Below are 27001 nucleotides of genomic sequence, written 5' to 3' on the forward strand. Positions count from 1 at the left end.
CAATAACGTAAAAACTCTAATTTGAAAGAACATCATAGTCAGGTATTGTCATGAGTAGGAAGGTGCTGCCCAAACGGGCAGCGAAAGAAAATCGAAAAGAGGACACTTGCGCAAAAGTGGTTTTAGTGCTGAGGCTAAATTAAGATAGTGTTCAGTGTGGTACTGGACATTTCGCAACATGAAAGAAAATTTGCTATAAATTGAAGTCTTCTAGTATGAGAGTGCTGCCTAAACGGGTAGCAAAAAAAAAAAAAAAAAAAAAAAAAAAAAAAGGAAAGCAGCAGCATGCTCAGTAGCGGTTCTAATGATCTCCCCTGTGCCCTAAACCCTCTGTTTTGAGTGTCTAAAAAGTGTCAGCAAGGTCCATTGTACGCGGAGTAATCCCACCATTAGCCAATTAGGAAGTGAGGGGCAGCCCTAATGCCCCGGCATTAGCGCCAAGGATTAGCAGGCGGACAAACGCGCCCACGGCGGCTGCGCTGGATGGGCCGGAAAGCTGCTTTCTTTGCACTTTGCTCTGCCCTGTGCTTATTGGCAGATTTCTTCCATGATGTGGAGTGGGGACTTTAATCAACTGCGATTATATATCATTTATGTGGATCGAAAGAGGAGCAAAAAAATCCAGTGAGCGGGGAGAGAGAGGAGGAGTCGTTTTGGCTGGGCTGATGATGAAACGTTAATACCCGTCGGGATAGTCTGGAACGCAGCCAGAGGCGCTGATGGCTGCATCGTCCACACAGAGGTGGGGAAAAAATGGGATGCGGAAATTGATTGGAAAGGCAGACGTGTGGTAACCTGATGATGACATGGTTGTGTAGAAAAAGCAAGCAGGTGGCAACGCAATCCGGGGGTTGTATTTTTGCTCGATATTATCCCGCATGCCGCGTCATCATGCCCATTAAGGCGGCAGAAGTATTTGAAATGCACCGCAGCTGCCGTTGCTCTCTGTTTATTTACGATTAGCTACAAACACGACCGAGCAAACGTACTGTTCGATTTCTTTCACAACCCGTCGAGGCAGCGGCCTGCTAGCTCACAGTTTGCAACAAATGTTTCCGCTCAAAATAGTCCTGCATCACGCTTACAACAGCCCTCTATTCAGAATTAGCTTTAGAAGTACTTCTCGACATACTTTCTGTTCTGATTTCTTCAGGAGCCCGTTTAGGCAGTTCCTCTCTCGTTCAGGACGACATTTACAACAATATCCTTTTCATTCCAAATTGTTCCTCACCACACTTAGCTCTGTTCATTCAGCATTAGCACTACAGTATAAACACGATTGAGCATACCTCCTATTTCGTGTCTACTGCGGCCCGTCTTAGCAGCGGCATGCTAGTTCATGACAATAATGCCCTATTTACAACAATGTTCTTTTCTTTCACAATAGTCTCACATCATACTTGCTGTTAGCATAGGTACAACTACTGAGCATACTCCATTTCAATTTCTTCTGTAGCCCATTTGGGCAGCGCCTTTTTAGTGCATGATGACAATGTACTTTCAAAGTTTACTTTTTTTATTTTGTTCAAAATAGTCTCGCACGGCACAGCGCTCGGTTTATTTAGCAGTAGGACCACTAGCGAGCATACTTGCCGTTTCAATGTTCTTCTGCAGCATGTTTAGGGAGCGTAGCTAAAACACTTCGATTGACAAATTTTAACCCCACGCCAAACTTACCTCTCAGTTTATTTAGCATTAGCATTAGAAACACGACCGAGAATATTTCTTGTTTTAATTTCCTTCTGCAGCTCATTGAGGCATCGCCCATCTACTTCAAGATTTACAACAAGCTTTCTTGTTGCCACATAAGAAGACATGTCATTAAAACAGGTTTTATTCATGTTTCCGCTTCATAAAATGCACTTGGGGGGTTTTGTTCTCGGCATGCTATCGTTTCTCGTGGCTTGTCGCCTCACATTAACGCACAGGACGCCATGAGCATGACAAAGGCAGCTTTCTGTTCTACAAAACTTTGACGCAACTGGTATGTAACAGGCGCATATCCTTCATTACAGTACGTCTCAAGAAGTGGGCCATCAAGTGTGGCGTTCAGGTGCATGACACACAATCAGAACTAACCTAGCGCGGTGTCATCTTTTTAACGTGGAACCAGAGCGAGGTCTCCTGTCCTTGGTCACGGAAAGATTTGAAAGGCTCCTTTCATCGCACCTCCAGCTCCTTCTATTGCTTGCGCAATCAAAAATAGGTCGCAGTCTGTGTTTCTGTTGAGAGACTGCCGATGATTCAGAGATGACCACCGGGAACTTTTCACAGTCGGGAGATCCGACGGGATGAGCGAGATAGTGAGACTGTGGACAGCTGATGTCATCTGTTTGCTTTTAGAGGGGGTGCAGGAGGCTGGCGGAGGGCACGAGGGCGCTGTCCACGGCAGGGACGGGAACGTGCCGCTGTGTCAGCCTAATCCCGCCGCCGCTACGCTACATTAGCGCACAACGACACAAGCTGTTTGCCAGTTAATTCGCAGCTAACCCCAGGCCAGAAACCGGCCGAGACGAGCGGAAACGTCGCTACCGACGCCGATCAAAACCCCCTCGGCTTCGAGCTTTCTTCAGATTTGAACTGGCAGCCCAGCTGGTCAAAAGGTCGAGGATAATCACAGCACACCAGCTAGCGCTAATCATCTCATAGACGAGGCTAAACTATCTCACACCGCCGCTACGTCTGGTTCGTTGAAGACTATAATATATTTGATGTTTTAGAGAAAGACTGAAATTATTAAATAGTCTTTTGGGTGTTCAGACCGCTTACATACGTTTGAAGACTAAATTCATGTCAATTCTTCATTAAAACGTTAACACTGTCATTGACGTTAACATAAACGTACATTAGGTTTACTGAAGTGTAAAATGTTTAGTTCTGGTGACGTCTAAATTGTATGTAAAACATTTATGTGAGGCTCTTCAATGTTTACAAAAATGCACGTTGGGTTTATTTAAGAAAATATTGTCCTTGATGTTTTATCAGAATACCTACATTAGTTTCGTTGAAGACCAAATTGTCTTTTTTATTGTATGTACTTATTTATTTATTTATTTTGACAAAAACATTTATGGTAGGTGCGTCAAAAACTACATTTTCTTCAATGTACATAAAAATCCACTTGTCTTTACAAATGTATGTTCCCAAAAATAAGTAAGTTACATTCATTCAAGGCCCTAATTTGTCTTCAATGTTTACAAAAACACATATGTTAGTTTATTAGAATTGGTGTCTAAGTTGACACAATCAAGTATGTTCGGTTCACATGAGACTAAATTGTCTTTTGTGTTCATGAAAACGCGTACTTTATGTTCGTTGAAGACTAAATTGCTATCAATTTCCATGAAAGCATGTAAGTGTTGCTATAACTATCTATGTTTGCGAAATCTTGTTTGTTAGGTTCATCTCAGACTACATTGCTGTCGATTTTTATGAAAGCACGTACATTAGGTTCATCGAAGACGAAATCGTCGCGATTATTTCGGGGAAAAAAAAGACTGTTTGGCTTGATGAACATATTTGTTTTACAAAAAAAAAAAAAAAAACTACGTTAAATTTACAAAAGATGCACGGTATTACGGTCACTGAAGACTCATTTGGTCTTTACGAAACCACATACTTTAACGCTTAAATGAGCTCAAAAGAAGACTAGGGAAAGCGCAAATAAAGCTGTACGTTTTAGTCTATGTTTAGCTTCATTGTTTTTCCAAAGTAAACATCCATCATGGTTGACAGTGACAGGCTGTAATTGTTCCTCCTAAACAATCTACGAGCTGCAGACGCAAGAACGCGCCGTCCTCCATAAACTCATTTGCCAGCTTTCCGAAAGGCGTCTTTTGTCACCCGCCGATACAAAGTGCCCATTAAGTCAATATCCAATTACGAGGCCCGCTCAGAGGCCCCTCCCACCCGCCACCTATCTATGCGCGATAGCTCGGGCCGGCGGACCAAACGGATGAAAAAAATTATCCCTGGCGGAGTGCTGCTGGCAGCGCCTCGCTCGCTTTAATTGGATCCTTTTAATAGTGCTCACGATGGCCACTTTCAGCCATGTCATTAGCTTTTGTCCAGTGCCAACAGTTTCACGGGTGGCTGGATTGGCGGAGCCAATTTCACCCCCACAGGCCATATTTTATATATATATATATATATATATATATATATATATATATATATATATATATATAAAATGTTACACTTCAAATTTGCATTGTTTATAAATGCTTACTTGCAGAATGTTTTTCTGGTGGCAGTCAATTCTTGGGGACTAGTCAGGCAGCGGTTCAATGCTGCTGTAAAAAAAAAAAAAAAAGTAACAATTTTATGTTTTGAAGTTGCAGACTAGTTGGGTAGCAGGTTAATAATGCCGTTTATGAATTTCTTTTTTTATTTTATTTACTTACTATAATTATTTTATAGTTGATTATTGCACGAGGATTGTGTGGAATTATTTAGATTTCATCTCCCCCAAATGTTTCTGCCGCTAGATATTTTTTTGTACTAGTCGGGCTGTGGGTCAATACTCCCAAAGTTTTTTTTTTAATTTATTATTATATTTTTTTTTTTATGAAAGTAAGGACAATTCATACAAAAAAGAAAATATTAAACAAGATTCGAAATATCATGATCCAAAATCCCCCCAAATAATTTTTTGTTCTATTTATGATGCATTATTTTATTTTTACGTCATGTACAAGGTAGGTCGAACTTTGTAGGATTTTGCATAAAAACAAAAACACTGTATTTTGTAGAAAATTGACAATGCATGAACATTTATTTATTTTTAAATACAGTAGGATGATTTCTATTTTTATATGTGATAAGTTTTTCTTATAGCTCAAAATATAGTATTTCGAAAAATACAGCATCTTGTGTAATTTTAATACAATTTCGTAGACCAGCGTAGACCACATATTTCACTAATATTCTTTTTATGGAGCGCTTGACAAATAATTCATTGATTTCTTCATCCCAAACGCAATCAATCACATCATAGGAGGAGGGAAAAACAATTCCCGACGTGCAGACAGACGGGAGGATTTCCGCAGCGATTAATTTCTGCCACTTGTGAGGTGATTAGAGAGAACCAATCAAATGAATAATATATGTACATAGGCACTCCATCAGAAGGCGCAGATGACGGGTGACTCATAAGCGGCTTAATAACACGGGCCGGGAGAGAGAGGGTGAGAATGTGACACTATGGATGCGCAAGACATGACGGAATGGAGGTGACACTGCATACCTTAAAAAAAAAAGTACATTTGTTTCCTCTCGAAAGTGGATTTGTGACGGGCGTCATCATGAAGACGGATCAGCTCGCCCTTAAAAACTGACAGGGAGAAAGTCACATTCACACCACGACACGCTCTCCCGTCGGGTTATGATGCAGAGCGTAAAACATAAGGCGGCGTGAAATCGCCCGTGCGACCATCTGCCCACAGCTTAATTAAATACACTTGATTACATTTGAATTCCATGTGTGAACGGCACACGAGAGGGCAACAATAGTTGGGGGTGGGGGGGCGTCCATTCATCACTTAACCATTCTACCTCGCCCACCTGCCGGAACGCCGCCGCCGTACATCTGCCACCTTGCGTTACCGCTAATGAGTGCGGAGTGAATAGCGTGGAAAGGTCGTGTGGATCGACGCAGGCGTTTGGACGAGCAACGCATTTCGAAATGCAGCCCTCAATATAATATAGACAGTCATCCATGCAACAGGTTCAGTTTAGTTTAGCTTTTCACAGTTAAAAAAAAAAAAAAAAGGAGGATTTAATTTAACTGCTACAAAGCTAACCATCTTCGGTCAGGATTTAAAAAAAAAAAAAAATAATAATAAAAAATTCTGGTTTGTTTAATTTTTAAGTCGACAGTATATCCGTCAACTGGAATCAAACCGTTTACAGCAACCGACGTGTATATTCGTATGGTTTTCAACAGGCGGGTCTTGCCCGGCTTGTCTGTTTAAAAGTCAAGCTTCTAAATGACTGTAATGTGTCCCCATCCTGCCTCAAAGTTTGCGCGGACCAGCTCGCTCCAGTCTTCACTCAGATCTTCAATAGATCTCTGGAACTGTGCGAAGTTCCATCCTGTTTCAAACGCTCCACCATCATTCCAGTCCCCAAGAAACCTGCAATCTCAGGTCTAAATGACTACAGGCCTGTCGCTTTGACATCTGTGGTTATGAAGTCCTTTGAACGTCTCGTGCTGGACCACCTCAAGAGTGTCACAGGTCCCCTGCTGGACCCCCTGCAGTCTGCCTACCAAGCGAACAGGTCTGCGGATGATGCAGTCAACATGGGACTGCACTTCATCCTAGAACACCTCGACAGTGTAGGGACCTACGCGAGGATCCTGTTCATGGACTTCAGCTCAGCGTTCAACACCATCATCCCTGAACTCCTTTCATCCAAGCTTCTCCAGCTCAGCGTCTCACCTGCCATATGCCAGTGGATTTACAGCTTTCTGACGGACAGGACACAGCAGGTCAGGCTGGGGGAGGCCACCTCATCCACACGCAGCATCAGCACTGGGGCGCCCCAAGGTTGTGTCCTCTCTCCGCTGCTCTTCTCTCTCTACACGAACGACTGCACCTCAGCGCACCCGACTGTCAAACTTCTGAAGTTTGCAGATGACACCACTGTCATCGGCCTCATCAAGGACGGTGACGAGTCTGCATATCGACAAGAAGTGGAGCGGCTGGAGCTGTGGTGCGGCCGACACAACCTGGAGCTGAACACGTTCAAGACTGTAGAGATGATCGTGGACTTCAGGAGGCATCCTTCGCCACAGCTGCCCCCTCACGTTGTCCAGCTGCCTTGTGTCAACCGTCGAGACCTTCAAGTTCCTGCGAATTACAGTCTCTCAGGACCTGAAGTGGGCGACCAACATCAACTCCGTCCTCAAAAAGGCCCAGCAGAGGATGTACTTCCTGCGGCTTCTGAGAAAGCACAGCCTGCCACCGGAGCTGCTGAGACAGTTCTACACAGCGGTCATCGAATCAGTCCTGTGTTCTTCAATCACAGTCTGGTTTGGTGCTGCTACAAAAAAGGGCAAACTCCGACTGCAACGGACAATCAAAAGGATTGTCGGTACCCCCCTACCCACCATTGAGGAATTGCACGCTGCCAGAACAAAGACAAGGGTGTGCAAAATCCTCTTTGACCCTCCGTACCCCGGTCACCAGCTCTTCCAGCTCCTTCCCTCAGGTAGGCGCTACCAATCAATGCAAACTAGAACTAGTAGACATTCCAACAGCTTCTTCCCTCTTGTGATCAACTTCTTAAACACCTGACCTACAATTCCATTACAACATGCTGGCAATTTTTTGACTTGAGTTCGTTGTCACATTTCTGTGGGGCCAATTATGTATTACTCGTGCACTCACTGTAGTTGTCTCGCCATGCTGCAGTATTTGCATATACTGGCCACTCATGCCAGAGTAGCATCTGCTCCATTTGCACACTGATTGAGGAGTATCTGTAACATTTGCACAACCAACATTGTCCCAGATGGTCGCACTACTCGTCACTTTAAACCGCACACACTCCTTGAAGTCTCAGCGCCCTTTGCACAATGGTCATTGCACCGGACTATTGCAATATTAGTCATTCGAACTGCTCTAAGTGCTAGAGGACTCTGCATCTTTTTGCACAATTGTTTTTTGTCAATGTCTTTATGTCTCCAAAGTGTTCTGTAAATTGACTGTCTGTTGTACTAGAGCAGCTCCAACTGCCGGAGACAAATTCCTTGTGTGTTTTGGACATACTTGGCAAATAAAGATGATTCTGTGATAACTTGTGCAGTGTCACTGCACAGCTTGTTATATTAAAACCATCAAGTATATTTAAATCCATATGCGAGTGTGCACCAACATGAGTGCACTGAAGCTCTCGCTCCCAAAAGAAGTGTACACCACTCACTGTATGTACGTGTGTGTGTGTGTGTGTTAGCAGATAACCATGCAGCCCCGCAGCCCAGATTAGTGTTCACCTATCTCGCGCCAACCCAGCGAGAAGCCAAGCGAAGCCACTTATCACGGACGCTCAGCGCGCCGCATCCTTCAACGACGACAACGTGAGGCAAAAATAAAATGAGACCGAAAGGAGGAGGAAAATAAAACCCCTCCTTGAAAATGATGTTTTGCAGACCCAAAATTCGATGTCCTGGATGTCGGAGGGGGGTGCATGCGAGGGTTAGTGACGGAGATAATCCGCGGAATATTAACGTCTCGGCGAGTGATACGGCAGAAGTCATTACCAGCTGGATTTGGATGCACTTAAAAAAAGCACACGGTGGGAACAAGTTGCTCTCTTGCCTTCCCCCCCCCCCCTCCCAAAAAAAAACAGTTGATAATAATCAGGCAGGCATCGATCAAAACCATTGCGTACGTATTCTGGGAAAGAAGCAGGCCGCTAAGAGGGATGCCCAAGCGCCACATGGATCTTGACTGGCTGAAAAGGGAGATCTGGTTTCTTGTTAAGACTGTTCAGAAACAGATTTTCCTTAGAATTTTACATCAAATTCTGTTAAACCCTGAATTGCGATAGTCCGAAGCGCATATCCCAGTAAGAAGTAGCCACACAGTTGAACGGACACTGACAGGCTCAAACAAGAGTTCTAGAGTCTTGTGTACACTTTCAGAAAGAAATCTGCAAATTTAAGAGTTGCTTGACTGTTGAGTTCCGAGGAAAGTATCCCAGGAAAGAAGTAGGCTACTGCTCTAGCGCCGCACATTTAAGCGGACCCTCTTTTTCCGGCCTCGGTGCATCTCCACTCAGAATAACTCGCTGCCTTTGTCGCTGTCTTGAATCAAAAAAGAGTGTCTCTGCGTTTCCTAAGTGGATGTGACATTACATCATCACTGAGATGAAGACTTGTCTGAATCGAACGAAGACGCGGGGAAAAAACAGGACTCAAGTAGTGACCTTGGGAGGAATTATGTAGAATAACGTGCGGGGCTGTAACGAGCTGGTAATTTAACGACCTTGGTGAGCGTATTGACGGCTAAATTCAATTTCCACAGCGCAGCGACGGCGCGAGAGGCATTTTAAACACGTCCTGACATTTGAGTCGAGGTGTTCACATCGTCGCTAATGTTTTATTTGTTGGCTTATCATTAGGGGTCAAACGCTACATTTATTCGGATTATGATTCCTCTGTACGACTGCGTAAACAAATACAGTGCAGCTCAACCTCTTGCAAGTGGACACCTCTGTGAATGGAAACCTGACCTTAAATCCAAGGTCTTTATCGAACATATACATTTATTAACAGGAGCAATTCCAATAATGACTTTGTTTTGAGTTCTATCGTCATCATTACCATTTTCCTTGATGTATCAATGATATCCAAGTACATATTGTCGGTGCACAAATAAAGCTGAAATAAAAAAGCCAAATAAAAACTAAAAACACAGTTTTTGTTCTCGGTTTTGTTTGGATTTTTGTTAGACTTTGAGACCTAAAAGCAAAACCGTGAGTGTGTGGCGGTGCATCAAATGGAGTGTCTAGTGAGTCCATCTTTATTTATCTATGTGCCGCGACATAGGCGCTAATGCTCTATTCATCTGTCCAAGCCACTAAGTGTGCTCACAAGTGCTTGATGTGACCAGCGAGAGAAACATGCGGAGGTCAACTGCCGCGCCTGGGAAAAGAACTCCAGATGTTGCGGTCCTTACTCGTGCTGGCGACGGATTACCTAATTCGCTAATGTGACTTTGTCTGCCTGCGGGGTCCATTTTTCCCTTTTTCTGTCTTCACAGTAATTGTGACTCAGCGGAGCATCAAAAATGGCCCATCAAGACATTTGGCGTCCTGTACCATTCACGTGCCGTCCCCTCAAATAGCCGTCTTGACCCGGTCGCTATCTGCGTCCTGATAATGCTTTTTTAAACCTTGCGAGAGGTCACCTCGGCCCGGGATGACTTTGCTAACAAGCTGTCAGTAGCAACTCCGGCTGGGAAGGCGGCCTCGCATCTCCATTAAAGGGCCCGGCTCATGCATATCGTATCGCGCGTTGACCTGCGAGGATTACGCAGTCTTGCCGTTGTTATTGCCTCTGGGACTCGGGGACGTCGCGATCGGGAAGGGTAGGGTAATTAGAACCCAAAGCCACCTTAGCTGATGACTGGCTTTCGGTCCAGCGGACAGAAAAGTAATCAGCTGCCGTCTTAATAACGTTTTCGCTCACTCCAAGATGTTATCGTAGAAATATTTTAACAAGCGACATGAGTGTGCTTCTTCTTGGCTTTGCGAGGAAACTCATTTGGATGACACGGTTCACCTGCCTCCAAAATCCCTTCGGACAGTAACTAGAGTATGGGAGAGAATGTATTTCAGAGCCATGAGAGTTTTACTACTACCTACAACTTCTTAGTACTAACGTCGCTTAACCCTAACCATGATGGACAACCCCGAATGGTTCACCTGGGAAATTGGACACAATCCATTCAAAGAAGTCCATTTTTGGATTCTTTCAAACCTTTCTTTTTTTTTTTTCATGAAACTTAACATAGTTAACGCATTGATTTATTTCTTACATTTGTCAATTGGAATCCAACGGTTAAGTGCCACTGACGAATATATTCGTCTAGTACATTTTTCAATGGCTAGGCATGGAAAAGGGTCTGGCCCAGCTTGTTTGTAAACCACTTTAATCACTAACAAATCCCTCTCGATGGCCGTGTTGCATCGCTTTGGAATTGAGATCAGCACAGCTCCATCAAAAGCCATTCCAGTCTTTTTTTTTGTTCTTCTATATTTGGAGTTCTCAGAAAAGCAAATAATATTAGCACGAAGTCACTGTTTTGCTTGACATGTTTCTTTTCATAAAAATATATTTTTTTTGGGTGAAGCCAGCCCATTTTGGCCAAATTGGCCCAACAACAGATCGTATCTAAACAAACTCGTCACCACTGTACACCAAAGTCAGTTAAAGAGCATCATGCAAACGTTATTCCGACACACACGTTCTTCTACCTACGGCGACACATGCTCTTCCTAAAAAGAAGACACATTATTGATGTAGCACTTTCCGAAAAGGAAAAGATTGAAACTGTTTCATGGTAACCAACCAACAAGACCAAGGTACTGACTTTACCATGATTTTTGGTGTACCGTTACACCCCTAGTCGACCCACAAAAACACAGAGTCGTTCCGCCTGCTGACTACTTCAATCAAAAATATTCCCACTTCCATTTCAGCAAAAGCTAAAAATGTTCTCACAGAAAATTAAATGGAATGCTGCAGCCAAAGATGTGGTGGGGAAAAAAGGGAGTGCGAGTCAGAGGGTGTTAGCGAGAAGTGGATTCAGTTGTCAAGAGACATAATCGAGGCCAATGCCGACTCTGCACTGAGCGGCGATGAAGCTCGACATGCATTTTCGCAAGCAGCACGAACCGCTTGACATTTGGAAGGACCTTTTCTCTCCTTGGCTGCCCGGAGAGGAATTGGAGCAAGGGTGGGGGGGGGAGGACTAAACGGTCCCGTCCTGGCTGCAATCAGAGCGTGTCGTAGGGATGGAGAAGGCTTGGCTGTCATGGACTTTTCAACGGCGGTTACCTAAAGTGGCGTTTAAAACACGTTCCTTTGAGGGGTTCCGAATCCGATGAGTACGAGCGGGTTCAATCCACATCTCGTTTCCTATTTTCGTTTCCATTAGCTCATCACCAGGTTTGCGCTCACTCTCTGTTAGCTGATGGAAGAATTCAGATAGCGGCTTGTGAGAGCTTGATGGAGCAACCCCCACCCCGCCCGATACAATGGCTTTGCAAAATAGCGATTTGGTCAATGTGGTTCAAAATGAGAGCAAGCTGACAGGTAAACATGCGCTCGTCATTTAGATGACAAGGGAAAGCTATGCATTGACATACATTACGAAGCCATTTTTTAAACTCTTTTGAACTGCCCTTTATTGGTGCTTGTTATGCAAATAAAACACCCAATTTGTGTGTTTGTCGTGTTTCAAACACACATTTTGTGTGTTTCAAACACACGACTGCATAGCTTTATCCTGTGTTTTTTCAGCTAGTTTTAGTTTTGGGGAAAAGAAATGTTTTGGACCTCACTTCTAAACACGCCAGTCATCAGGGATCCTGGAGGTTTTTCCTCAGAGTGCCACACAGAGGCCAGTTTACTTTCTTAAAGATACTTCAACTTGTCGGGACTCAAAAAGGATTCTTCACACCCCCGTTGGGGGCATCTCCGGCGAGTCCGCTTAGATGTTTGGCATCCACACAAAAAAAAATTCTGCGACAACCCACACATTGAATTCCCTCCAAATGTCCTCCTGTTACTAAAATGAAGACAAACCACTGATGTTGCACTTTCCTGAAAAGAAAATAATCTATTGTATACATTGATTTGAGTATCTTTCATTTCAAACTTAAAACCAAGGTATGTACTGAACTGTGATTTTAGCTACGTATTTGTAACTAGATGAAAAAAAAACAACCTGAAAACAATCGTTAGCTATTTTATTAAACCGGTATCGGTTGTTCATTTTTTAAACTCAATGAATCTCATTGATTTTCCCGTACAAGTTCCTGCAGATCGAAAGGAACAAACAAAATGTTCGCCGTTTTATGAAATGGACCTCATTCCACTCGTAGGGAAAAGCCACTTTGGCAACACCCTGGCAGAGGTAATAGCCTTGGGTAATGGCTTTGTTGAGAACACGCTGATGAAAGGAACACTCAATTAATCCAGCCATTGTTTTTTCGATTTTATTTTTAACACTTTGGAAGAGTCTCCATCTGAGTGTTCTGAATTCCTATTTTGATGCCACCATTGTCTTGAACTTCCCCAAGCTGTAAGCTCCATCTTCAGACAGTAAATAAATTCAGATTGATTCAACAACCTGCCTCCACCACGATTAATCACCAATGAATCGATGTTGGTTATAGGTACTTGTTAACATTAGAAATAATGCTCAGTCAGAGGAGCTCGGCTGGATATTTTACACCGCCAGCTTGTGGTGAAAACACCCCTTGTCACTAATGAAGAGCTTCAACAAACTGCGCACATGAAGGTTGAGAAAGCTTCATCGAAATGCTGTGTGACACAAAGCAGGATGAGGACAATTTTCACGCTGCGCGCTGCCTTTTATTTGTCTCGAGGCGCCGCATAAACACTCCGCCGGAGGGCCCAGTGGTCCAAACAAATCCTTGAAATATTCTGCCATTCAAATGGATGCCTCACTCGAGCACGAGACGAGAGGGAAGTGGAGATATTTCACTATGAAGTGTAAATAAGCGTGGTAAATAAACAAAAAGATCTCGAGATCCTGTGGTGTTTTTTATGTGGTAGTTTGGAGATGCGAAATGACTAATCTGGCTTAACTTGACATTGAGGGTGGACATTACGAAGAATTTTAAGGCACGTGCGGGCCGATTTGCTCAAGCACATTGTGACCACTTGATTCTCGAAGCATCGCGCGGTCGCCGATACTCCGCTTGAAACATCCCGACGATTCAATTATTTACAAGTGCAAAAAAAAAAAAACACGCTGTGGTTTTATGCGATTGAGGTCCTTGATCATTTCCTTTCAACTAACGAGCAAAATACCCAGTAAACTGCGGAAACCAAAAACATCTACCAACAAGACTTGATGAGAGGAAGGAGCCAAAAAAAAAACAAAAAAAAAGGACATGAAAAAAACAGTTTGACCTCAAAAAGTTGGAATCAAGATAGAACATTTCAGAAAGCACATTGGAAATTACAACTTTGTCCAAAAACTCACCATCAAACAGAATCAGTCTGCTTAACATTCCGCTTTATCAAGTTTGACAAAGATTTTTAGCGATACTTGGATGTTGGTTGGTTAGCTGAATAATGCAAAAACTGCAAAACCTTTTTGCGGAAGAAGCAAGAAAGCTTCCGGTCAAACATGGGAAAACATGAACATATAACATTCACCTTCAACTAGCATCTGTTGACGTCAAACTGTGACAACTGTTTGTTACAGTTTCCAGCGACTACGGCAAAACTACCAAACAACGAAACTTTGTGAAGGCAATTAGACTAGAGAAAGTGCAGCAAAGTTGAAAAGTACATCAGAAACACATATATATATATATATATATATATATATATATATATATATATATATATATACATTTGTGTTGTTGTTTTTTACGTTAACTTCTTGCAAGAAATTTAGGAGTCAGGAGATCCACACTCAACGGGTGGTCCGCACCTTTAACGACAACGCAGGCGACTGTCTCCATGGCGATGCAAAATAAACATAAGTCAACGATGAAATTTGGGAGGAGGCGAGGACGAGAGACACGCGGAGAGTCGGAAATCCTCTGGGAGAGGCGTGAAGGAACATAGTGTCAGGAAGTGTCCGCCGCTGAATACTAATGTCAGCCGGCGAGTGAGGGGAAGAAGGGACTGTGATTTTCCCGCCGCGTCTCAGTTTTGTCAACACCCGGTTCGGCATCAAGTGAGAAAATCGCCTTTGAGCACAAATGTCAAAAGGAGGCAACGGTGACATTAAAGCCGGTTGGGCCCAAGCGTCGGACGGTGGCAAAGGAAAGGATACCACAGGGTCAACGGCGGGAAAAAAAACAAACAGATGAATACGATAACCGCTACGCATTTGTTACTCAATGTTGACTTTTCACAAAGGAAACAAGGCTTCGGGGGTAACTCTTTACTCACAGCTAAGGGTGACTAGTTGAGGAAATTTCTAGGAGAGTAAAGTGAAGCCCCACTTCAATTATTCGCAGTTCACTATACCCAAAACCACCCATGTATATATGCGTCAAGTATGATTTCAATGGGCAGGCGCGGAAGGGGTGATCTCGCCCAGCTTGTCTGTGAAATTCAGGTTTTTAAACTGTTGCAATGAATAACAGAGCTAAGGTGGAGAGGAGTAATTTGTTGAGTATGTTGGTTTTATTCGGGTACCAGTCCGGGCACCCCGGTCTGAGAACCAGTGCCTTCCACACATGACAGCAAGCAGTGATTTGCTTCCAAAGCCATATTACTTTCATGCCTTCACAGCACTTTTGTATTTTGCTGAAAATGTCAACATTCATGAGCATGGAGTTTAAATAAAACCCCCTATTGTGCGGCTTCTTCTTCCGCTATTCAGGAATGTCAACACCGCCGCATTCTCCGCCTCCCGAATGCAATCCCACTCCAGACGTGTAGACAGAGCGCGACCTTGCAGAGTCGCTCGGCCAAGAAACTTCAAGCAAACACACAAAACAAGCATCCATCTGATATTTTATGTGTTTTCTGCACAATACGAAATCCTGCATTTTGGCGGGGTTGATCGATGAGGCTACCAGAAAGTTGTTTTTGATTGTAATTGCTTTATTTGACTCTGCTTTGGTGCATTGGAGCCAACGTAGAAGCTGGGTGATTTATCCCGAAAGCATTGGAACGTGGGTGAACACGAGGAATGTGCACAAAAGGGCTAAATCTTTGTCAGACGGCACATATAAGACTGTTCTCATTGTTTAAAAGATCAGGATTAAGGACGTATACAGTGCGACCGGGCCATTTTAGGATACCGCTAAATTTCCCATCTTGAAAGCGACGGCAAAAACGAGGATTTAATGACGGCGATTACACATTGCGGTGCAGATTTAAGGACCTTGGATTAAAACCTGAATCTTTTCATAGAATGAGCGGCTGAAAAAAAAAAAAAAAAAAAAAAAAAACAGGCCAATCATTGAGGCTTGGCTATAGCTGGCCGAAGAGTCATGAGGAATCCCGCACAATGTGATCATGTGTATTTCACCAACAGCCTTGACCTATTTGCTTCGTAAAGTCACCCGTCTAAAAATAGGCTTCGGACGGGGGTGCGAGCGAGAACTGCGAAGGAGAGTGCAGGCAGAATCTTGGATTTAAATCTGCCGTTTTTCACCGCAACGTAGAAATTGCAATTGTTCCGCTTCCTGTGGGTTTTACCTGGCTCGATCGTCCTGCTAAAGAACAGATGAGGGTGGCGTTTGTCGTAAATATTGTGTAATTCATTCCAAACCAACTGGTTTGCCGCCTACATGGGCTGCCCCAGACGTTGAAAAAAGAACTAAGGAAAGGGAAACATCGAATTGCCGTACAAACTACAGCAGAGTCTAGTGAAGGACAATTTTGTACGAACATGATTGTTGTAAATGTTGCGACTACAATTAACTGATTTGCTGCCTCAATGGGCTGAAACAGAAGGACACTGGATTTTGGACCAGTCATAAATATTGAAATATTGTAAGTACAACTAATTCAGACCTAACATGTTTGCCACCTAAGTGGGCTGCCATGAAACTTGAAACATAAACAGAAGGACAATGACGCCATTAAATGGTCCTGGTAACCTTCGCTGCAGTTTAAACACCTCTTGCTAATTTAACATCTTCTTTTTTATGTTCCCCTAAGGAGCTGGATCAGACCTATCGAGTCCATCTGCATTCATGGTTATTTGCATTTTTAGGCTTCATGTCTGTTGACCTAATCTCATGTTCTTAATTTGCCAGCTGCAGCCCTTTTCTTCCACTCCGGGGAGATGGGCGATTAGGCGGAGTAAAATGTCCAAAGCCCAAGAACCCGAATGAACCAGGATGAGTCATGCGGCGAGTCAGAGCGGGATAGCCGAAGCGTGAAGCCACACCGCGTTATCACCAATCATTTCAGGGCAGAATCAGGCCCGCTTAACCGAGTCTACCTGAGTGCCGCCGTGAGCTGTCCTGCCCTCTTGTAGGCATCAATAATAAATATGCCCCGCAGTTAAACACCCTGTTACACTGTACACAACAACCACGGTTCAGGCGTGCGTACACCGCAATCCGCTGCTACCTGACACCGCTCCGGGTTAGCCACGAGCAGTTTGGGAATACTGTGGAACGTTGACTGACAAGTGTGTTTTAACAAAGAGAAATAGCACTGTTTTATTTGAATGAAAACATAATAAAAGATTGATTAATTGTTGCATCTCTAATTAGTAGGGCAATTTCAACCACTACAGCGTGTTAGCTACCTAGCTATGCCTACACCCCGAAAATACATCTTTCCAGGATTCCACAATATACAGAATAGCTCGATAGTCGTTCTTGAAATTCTCAGGCGAGGAGGTGACACTGCGCACAAACCCGCCGCCTGTCAGCTTGCAAGCTAGCTGGTGGCTAGCGCCTCTCGTAAGTGGGATATATTCCAGCTACCGGAGGCTTTAAGCGGATATATTTTCATGGCTCAAACATGTAGGGATGTGTCGGCATAAGAAAGATGCTGGACGAAGTAGCATCCATTTTACAGCGGGGCGTGGTGTCACGCATTCAGCAGACACGGCTCGGTATTTCACGATTCTGAAGCCTCGAGCAGGAGTGTATCCGAAGCTATTTCATGACTTAAAATTTTAGCTGACAACACACAAAATATCAAATAAATCCAACAAGTGATGACTCAACTAAATCAAGGTAACGCTGCATTTTCTACACTGACAGTCAGTGAGTATGCTTCAACCGGCCACTGATATTTGATTAGCATAATGAGTAAAAACGTTTGTTGATGTTTCGGGAGTGCTATGCAAGGACAAAGCGCCTTTCTGCCGCCAAGCACAACAAAAACACTTTGAAAGGCTTTAAGGTGTGGCAAAGTCACACGGCTCGACGGGAAAAAAAAAAAAAAGAAGCCCACAGGCACTTATTGATCATTTTAAAGCCTCGAGGTTCAAAACAAAACTCTCTCTGCCACACAAATAGTGACGAGCAGCCACTTTCCTGAATGAGAACAGCAGGTTTTGTGGTTGCCGCCGCTTGAGGATGCGTTGAGGATCCATCAGGAGAGGTGCTAGCGATAATCCCATTCATCGGGATCATTGGCTCATGATTGGCTCTCGTCAAGTCCCTGCAGATGCCATCAATCGGCGTGCAGAAATGACAGGTTTTCTCTAATCTCACCTGTCACGGTCCAGTTGTGTTTGTCGTGTTGGGTTTTAATCCTTAGTTTGAAAGAAGACAGATTATACAGTATGTGATGAAGACGACAGTAACATTTACAAACAGAAACTGTTCTCATTAGATGGGCATGATGAATAAATTAATCCATATTTGTTGATCATTGGAATTTCAGAGACTTTGCATTCAACTCAACAAGGAGGCAGAATTAATTTCACAACTGACGCAATTAATTCAGTCCCAATTGGTTTGTCGTCAAAATGGGTTGCTGTCGAAAATGAAATTGAAAGAACAGTGGACTCATGAATATTTCACAATATAATCCATACAGACCCAACTACTTTGTTGCCTAAATTGGCTGCTGTAGATGTAGAACTAAAGAGGAAGACAGTGGGGATTGGCGAAGGACCATTTTGTTTGTCGCCAATACTGTGTGCACAGTCAATTCAATCCCGAATGATTTGCCGCCTGAATGGGATGCGGTAGAAAGTGACACAGGCAGTATACAGAAAGAGGGTGGAGTCTGGTGCAGGACCAGTACATATGAACATGGTGGCCGTGATTCGTGACTATTGTGAGTCCAAATCAATAAGACCCAACCAGTTTGCTGCCTCAATGGGCCCGTGTCCAAGTACAAAAGGAGGACGGTGGAATATGGAGGAGGACATTTATTGTTCAAACAGGTTTGCCACAAGTATTTTGAGTACATTCATTTACTCCCCACTGGTTTGCCTCCTAAATGGACTGTCATGAAAAGTAAAACAAGTGAATAGATGATAAAAAAAAAATTAAATATGGATTTTCTTTCTTTTAAATCACAACAGCTGCTCCAGCTACTATACCGTAGGTCGTTGTCTTTGAAGATGAAATGAAACTTTAATCAGCCCCATGGGAGCAGCACAACCAAGAGAGCCTGCGAGATATGCAGGCGGGATATTAGAGACGATAAAACACATAAAGAGAGGTGATGTCTTACGCAACGAATCGCCATGGAGACAAATGGCTCGGGCGGGCACTGATCGGCCGAACGTCACGCGACGGATTGGCTAAAAGAGGTTTCCTGGATTAAAATGTTCAAAGCCTTTTCTTATGAAACACGTTGAAACTTTCACCCCGTGTCGTTCATTCCATTGGGCTGAGCCTCGCAGTCGTAGCACCCCTCCCTTCGAAGTAGCGCTGATGACTGGGAGTATTTGCTACATGCTGACTGACATCGTGATATCGTCACACATCGCCAGTTGCTGCACATCAAATCGGTCCTACCTCTGATGGAATATTTCATTAGCAGCTTGGTCAAACACATTCGCGGCTCTGACAGCACGGCTGCGTGAGCCAGACTCCTCCAAGAAGTAGAGCAGAGCACATGCAAAGATTTCAATCTCGCAAGATAAATAATTGCGTGGATATTCAGTGGGTAGGACGGTGCAAATCAGGCCAAAGCGGCGGGGAGTTTGTTAAGTCTTAGGCGCTAACAACACTCGATTCGAGTTAGGGCCACGATTCGCAACGAGGGCTATTGAAAATCACATCGTTGGATGCTGAGTCGCTGCATTTCTGACCAAAAGTGATGGAAAGCATAAAAACTAATTACTTCGAGACTGCAATTGTTTCCTACCTAAATGGTCTGTGGTAGAAGTTAACACTAAGACCAAAAAAAAATCTTTCCGCTTTGGCGCTATTTGGCCCCTTCCCGACCAAGGACTTTAAACACCAGACTATTTTATGTTTTATAAGATTATCCAATAAGATTATATCCTTAGCACTGAGGTGTGTCAAGAGTGGATTTGTCCCGATAATACGGTCCGAAACGGGTCGGGCCCAACGATCTTAAATATTAAAAGTGTTCAATATTTCCGGCCAAAACTCTTCAAGTGTTTGGGCAAAGCTGACTTCTCTCAAATCGTGAATCTGTGAACTCTGAAGTGGAAAGGAATATCGTCAATCAAAGAAGCGGCCGAAAGTGACGATCACTGAAACAACAGTAAATAAAAACAAACATGTCTTACCCAATGTTTTTTTTTTTTTTGTATAAAAGTAGGTTCCCCAGATGGCGAGAAGTGTTTTCCAAAGCAATTTGTTTAGTTTTTTAGGACATTGCCATTTTACAAGGCTCCCAGCTCCAGCTCAACCTTCGGAAACACGCAAAGATCGGCGCATATCCGGCAATGTTTCTTCTTCGGTTTTAGAGATCGGCGGCAGAAGAGAATCTTTGTGTGTGTGTGTGTGTCGTGTTCTGTGTTGAGATTATCGGAGCACAACACACATAAGACCAAAACTGTTAAATGTCAGATTCTTTTTTATCTTCGTGTGGGGGGTCTGTAGCAAAAAAAAATGAGATCTTTAAGATTTGAAAAACAGTGGCATTTGGTGTCGGACCAATTTGTACAAAATATTTTGACATTTGCAATATTGTGAGTACAATTCATTCAGACCCAATTGGTTTGCTGCCTAAATGGGTTGCCTTGAAAATTGAAACAGGTTGTGAACAGAAGGACAGTAAAGATTCGTGTATGGGTTCTGTTCTTACAACCGTGTGGCAAATATTGTAATAACGGGAGTACAATTAATTCAAACCCAAATTGTTTGCTGCCTAAATGGACTGCCATGAAAATTGAAACAAGTAGTGCACAGAAGGCCGGTTGACGTTTTCCGTAAGAAAATCTGATCAACAGTCTATTCAGCCAATTTTCAAGATGAAAAGGCTTGGAGAACTGCTTACCGTCGGAGTTGAGACAATTCCTCATGGAGTCTCAGTAATTAACATCGGGAATGCTGCTAAGCCGATACAACTGTGACAGCGAGGCCGCCTCCAAGGACTAGAACCCGAGGGACCTTCTTTCTTTCTTGGATGGCCTCGCAGCCCGTTTCCATCCCCTCGCTGAAACTGTGTCATTCCAAAGCCTACTGAACCACCGACAGGAGGCAGCGACGGCTGATGTTTTATTTAATTCTTAGCGGTTTTAAAAGATTTCTACCACAAATCAGAATAAGCACTTTAAATTCACCGCATACACTTTTTTAGTACGCCCTTGTGGCACCTTGTGGTGAACCAGATAAAAAAAAATAATAATAATAATTTTTGTGTATGGATGAGAACAACCAGAAAAGCAGTTTTCCTTTCGACAAAATGGATGAATGGATGCTAAATGTGCAACGCTTCCATCAATAATAAGTGAGATATGGGTCGGAAATACAATTAAGGTGTTTACATGACAGCTCGTGTAATTACCATGCTCCCTATGACTAATTATATCCCGATTAATCGAGAGCATATAAATATAGAAAGATTGTCTGTGTGCATGTGTGCGCACTTCAGAGGGAGGCAATGTTGGCCAGAATAAAAACGCCCTTTTGGGCAAAAGAGTGCAGTCGCTGACCATGAATATTAAAGCCGTCGCTGGTCTGGTCCTCCGGAGCTGCTCTGTGGACCAAATCAAGCATCCCTCTTTGTCCTCTGCACACACGAGACACCACTTGGTTGGACTTTTTAGAGAAACACCTGGGAGTTGGTGTTATATCTATGTGGACTCTAGCAGCCATGGGGAACATCACGACTGGGCTTGCGTCCAGAATGGCACATATGCAAGTTCATTAAGCATGCTAGTGAGGTTTTGGCAGCTTTGCGACACTGTATTGGGTGACAAACCCCTCGGAGCTTGGCCTCATTTAGAATGAACTAGCATTACAAACGGCAAAAAAGTACAATATCGTACCTCAAATTCCAACTCGACTAAAAAAAATGCATGCATGAGGGGTAGAGTGACTGCTAACACTTGGATTTCTAGTCCATCTTTTTCATAAACCTACTACATACTTACACTTAGTCTGAAACCGATCCTTCAGACCTACACCTACTCACGGAGCTACGCATAGCCCTAAACGTACCCGAATCCCTACAACTAAACCTACCTATATTGTCACCAACACCCCTAAACTAAGAAACTTGTACCTCCTATCCCAATCCCAAAGATCTACATCAGACACCGCTAACCCAAAATCTACACTTAGTCTAAAACCCATTCCTCAGTCCTAGATCTATCCAATAAGGTATACATCACCCTAAACCTACCCCATTATCAAACCTAAACCTACCCAAAACTCTAATCCGTAGCCCTACACCAACCAACACGTAGACCAGAATCTAACCCTCCAACAGAAGCTAATGATAGACCAGCCCTAAATGCTAATCCTCGTCTCACCCATACAACCCTACCCTACACTACGAACTGAGATTCTTGTACACCTTGGCCTACCCCAATTCCTACATCTAAAACTACTTGCAAAGCCAGCCATAAACCTAAAGACGACCATTGACCTACCCCTAATTTCAGCCTACCCAGGCCTCTACACTTAGTCTGAAACCACATACTGAGCTACTTATAAACCTTAACCCTACCCACTCGTAAACCTTAACCCTACCCACGTAAACCTAAACCCAAACCTAAACCCTCACCTACATACCCTCGCATTGTCCTCAAGATAACTGTACCCCTACACTTACTCAGAGTCTGAAACTGTCCCCTCAACCAAAAACCTAATTAATCCCTAGACCTACACAAACTGACCCAAAGACCTTCCACCTAATTTACCCCGAATACTACCCCTGAAATTTAATCTGCTGCCTTTAAATAATAGTCAAAGTCTTGCCTTTCCACTTACTTGTCCCAAGATAAAGCTACCGCTTTTAGTTCAGTCGGAAACTAAACAGTAAGCACAGATAACCATCCTGGTGCTATCGTCCAAAATGGAAAAATGGTAGCGAGAGGGCAGAAGTTTAACAGCAGCGGAGATACAAAGTCCAAGCTTGAATGGGATTTTTCGACAAATGGCGACAACGGTGATAACGGCGGTCATCTCACGGTGGAAATGGTCCACAAGCTTCCTCAACGTGACCAGGGTCCTCGAGTGTCTCCACATGGCTCCTTTTTGAATATAGTCCTGAATGCCAAGGAGCTAATCTTTACCGTCATTACCTCCTAATGGATGCATTGTTGAACAGTAAGTAGAGTGTCTTTCTGTTGCACGACAAGAGAAGGAAAAGCGGCACCGAGGAACCGAGATCCATTAAGATCCGTCCGTACTCAGCGGGTGAATAATGTACAAAATTAATGTTCTGGTAGGCTGGAAGTGCACAGGGATCCTTAGTTCAGGTGTCACATGTGCCTTTAGGTAAATAAATGACATATGATGAAAGGGTGTGAGATTATCGTTCCTTATGATATCGATTGACTGCAGTGACAAGGCCAGACGTCTGGAAGGAGGGCTGACTTCTGATTGGCAGGGTATCGTCTCTTGCAATTGGTGGGACACTAACCAGGGTCTCACGACCTTTACCAAAGCCTTTAGCAAAGCTGTTGATGATGACGGATGAACAGACGAAAGGTCAGGGACTGATCTAAATGTTTTGTGTTTATGGGGATGCTGCCCTGAATTACTTTTTGGGCCACCCACTTTGGCTCCGATAGTGTGAAGACCCTGGACTGACTGGTGAGAGGGGGGCGTCAAACATGGAGGAGTATGCAGGGAAGAAGGGGGAAAAAAAGAAAAAGAAGTGAGTTTTAGCAGCCGAGCCTTTGACGCAGGCGGGGAGAGGAAAGGGTTGCCATGGAAACCAGCACCATGCCTCCAATGAGGGTGAGAAGAGAAAGGGGACAGCTTAAATGCATGACAGAAATTGAGCTTTTGATTAAAGGTGTCTTTGTGATCCCAATAACCCTTTGTAACGTTCATAAGTATCACTAACTACACACATATCTATAACTTTGCCAGTTCCGGTTCTAGGATTGCTACGTATATTAAGGGATAGTGGAGGAGTTAGCTGTTAGTCTTTTATTACCTTGCTAATTACTTTATTAGACATCTGGCTAATAAAAACAAACAAAGAGGGGAGTGGGAAAAAAACTGTTGCAGTCGGATTATGTTTCTCGCAAAACAGATCGACTGGGAGGATGCAGCGAAAAAGGCAAAGTGTGCGTTTCTCGCTTTCCGCCGCAAGACTCGAGGATGATCAAACCAATAACGTGTGTGTGGACAGATGGACCATACGCTCCATCTCATTAGGAAGCAGCCTCAGTGCTGCACAACCGGTTACCCCGGCAATCAAAACAAACTCCCAAAGAGAATCAAACACTCCATTAACTCACAGTCTGACCCACAAGATGAGATGGCTAAAACTCTTGGGACACACCCCTCAATTGGTTCATTATCCAATAATGGGTTGGGCAAGACAACCCTTAATCAAGTTGCGTGTACGCTTTCAAGTTCCTGGGAACAAATTGGGACCTTTGGGATATCCTTAAAACCCTAATCCCCTATTACTAAAACCCTAACCCTAAAATCCCGATCCCCTGACACCCTAATCCCCTGTCTCTAACACCCTAACCCTCATACCCATAACCTCCGAGCCGGAAAGTCCAAAAAGAAACGATCCCTAAAACCCAAACCGCTAATCCCTCACACACTAACTCCCTACACTTTACACCCAAACCACTTATCCTAAACTCCATAACTCGCTATCAGCCTAACCCTGCAATCAAACTACTTTGGCCCTGCCGACAAGGACGTTCCAGCCTACAATCAACGGCGCCCTCAACCCCTAAATGGATCGCTAAATGCACAACAATGTCCATTTTCTATTACATTCAACAAGTGATGAGTGCGTCCCATTCCATTCACCTGCTCCTGACCCCTCGATTGTCAGAGTTATTATTCAACACTAGACGCCGTCCTCGCACAATGCTAAGTGGCTGCAGAGCTAAAAAGGTCACATATTATTGTGTTAATTTGCTTGGGCCAGAAAGGCAAAAGAAGGGAACAAAAAGGAAAGAAGAAGAGCAGGCTAATAACCTGAAGAGATTCATTTGAATCCGGTTGACATTCAAGCTTTCACTTATTTGTTTTTCTGTAACAGAAAATCTTTTTTCATGTGTTATTCAATCAACGGACGTATGCAATTGCCATCGGTCGAGACGTGTTGTGAGTCAGCTTGTTTAAAATAACACAATTTCTCTTTTACATGAATAATTCAACCTTCTGACATCACTATTGGTCTGAGCACATTTGTTCAACCCGCCCTCCATCTCCCACCCCCCGCTGTCTATCACTTACATCAAATCTACGTGGATTACTAGACGATGCGCCTCCCTTACCTGTCAGCCAACTCCCGCCCTCCCAAAAAATGTCTCTACTTTCCACTCAACGCTTATGTTTGTTCCAATGAAGCGCTTCAGATCGTTGGATTATTTTTCTCTTTCAAGCCTCGAGGTTTATCTCACACATCTCATCAACAGGCGTCTGCGAACAGTTTGGAGATAAGCATGGTCCAATGTTATCTTTTCATCACAACTCCAAGAAGTCAAGTTGTTCCAGAAAGACACTAAATGTTGGTGACAGATGATTTTGCCTATAGCAAACATTTGGACTGATTTCTGGAGTAAGCCCCACGCTTGGCAATAGATATGATTTCCCAGCTTTGTTGCATGTTATTAAGCTCCAATAGCAAAAATATTGGATGACATGCAAAGTAAGGGGAGGAGGGAGGAGTGTGTGTGTGTGTGGGGGGGGGGGGCTAAACCTGAAATCCCTTTTATTTGAATCCTCTTTTCATTTCCCCCAGAGCTGTTGCGATTAGACAAAGAGTGACAACCAAGCATCTGAGATACCGATTTATCTGATGCGGGATGTTTGGATGATGGAAGACTTCTAGAGCCTTCAAGCAGGCAGATACAACGACTATACGAGGCATATTGGACAATGCTTCCCCGGCCATCAGAATATATTGCCTGAGTTTATATGAGTCAGTTTCTTCGTTTGTTTGTTGACTACCTCAATTGCCCTCAAAATATTTGTTTCATGTTTTACAGAAGATAAAACAGCCTGGGGTCAAACTGACCCACGAGAACACAGCCACAAGTTACAGGATGTAGAATATATATTACTATGTTGAAGAAAGACAACAAAGGTCCAATATCTTTTATCACATTGACCCATGAACACCTTGGACATACAAGAGAAACATTACAGGAGGGTTGAACATCAAATGTGGCCAAATGGACCCCAAAGTAAACAGGAGGGTTCAGAGTCAGAGATTTTCAGAAATCCGACCCCCTTGTTCCTGTACTTACGATGTTTCTGTGGTACACGGCTAAAAGTCTGTCATGCTATCACTATTGAACAGTGCATTTCGGTCATCATTTTACTCCAAACATACCTCTCATCTTTAATGTTATTAACCAAGCCTTCCATTTTGTGGTCGACTAGTCCCATTTGCTATTCGAGGTGAACATGACGTTCCACATTGCGTACAGCAATTGGCACCAATTTGCTAGCGCTACACAAAAAGCCTTGCGTCTCTCCATCTTTCAGCTCGCGGCATCGAGGCCCATTGTGGACGCCTCATTATGGCGCTGTTTAACCACCCTCTCTCAGTGCAGTCCATTTACTTATTGTCTTGCTCGCCCTGTATTTGTTTTCCAATTTGTTCTCGCTCCTTACTGTTCGCCCTTGCCTCTATCTGCCAGTTCAGGAGATATGACGCTTGCCTCACAAACAAATTGTGCTATTGCTTCGCTTTCTGCTGTTCCAAGAAGGAGAAAAAGTGTCACGGTTCACGGACTTCAAGAGAAGGAGTTGCTCCATTATAGGTGCGAAGGAACGCGAACCACTGGGGAGCTGGGTTTAATGACACGGCTCTGGCTGTATATGCAGATAAGCCGCAACTATCAAAGCCCCTTAAAGATGTAATGAGAATAAAAAAAGAATAAGAATACACATAATATAAATGACGAAGGCAGTCTGATAAAGTCTACACAGGCACAGGAGACCCAGTGGCCTTCCATCCAAACCTTTCATTTCCACCGCTAAAGTGTCGGCTCTTGCGATACAGCTAATGCGGCAAATTAGTGCCAGACAGACGCTTGAGATTCAAGAGTCAGGCCTCACGTCCAAATCAACCCTCCGGCGGCTCATCGATTACCCCCACGCCACTACAAACCAGAAACAACTGTGGTACCAAATAAGCAGACAGTGTTTCAGGTATCCAACCCCAAAGAGATCTTAAACAGAACTTGAAGAACTGTAAATAATGCACGGTTAA

General features: G+C 43.7%; 1 protein-coding gene across 16 annotated transcripts in view; it reads right to left on the reverse strand.

Moving 5' to 3' along the window:
• Nucleotides 1–27001, reverse strand: part of magi2a (membrane associated guanylate kinase, WW and PDZ domain containing 2a) — a 66316-nt gene that overhangs the window by 23695 nt on the left and 15620 nt on the right. The window contains exon 1 of one of the 16 annotated variants that reach the window (XM_061667180.1): nucleotides 2080–2265. The exons of the other annotated variants lie outside the window; for them this stretch is intronic. The gene's annotated coding sequence lies outside the window, so the exon portion shown is untranslated. Of the gene's footprint in view, nucleotides 1–2079; nucleotides 2266–27001 lie in introns of those variants that run through there. 16 annotated transcript variants of the gene reach the window in all.

The sequence above is a fragment of the Phycodurus eques genome, chromosome 22 (genome assembly GCF_024500275.1).
Source record: "Phycodurus eques isolate BA_2022a chromosome 22, UOR_Pequ_1.1, whole genome shotgun sequence".
NCBI classification, from domain to species: domain Eukaryota; kingdom Metazoa; phylum Chordata; class Actinopteri; order Syngnathiformes; family Syngnathidae; genus Phycodurus; species Phycodurus eques.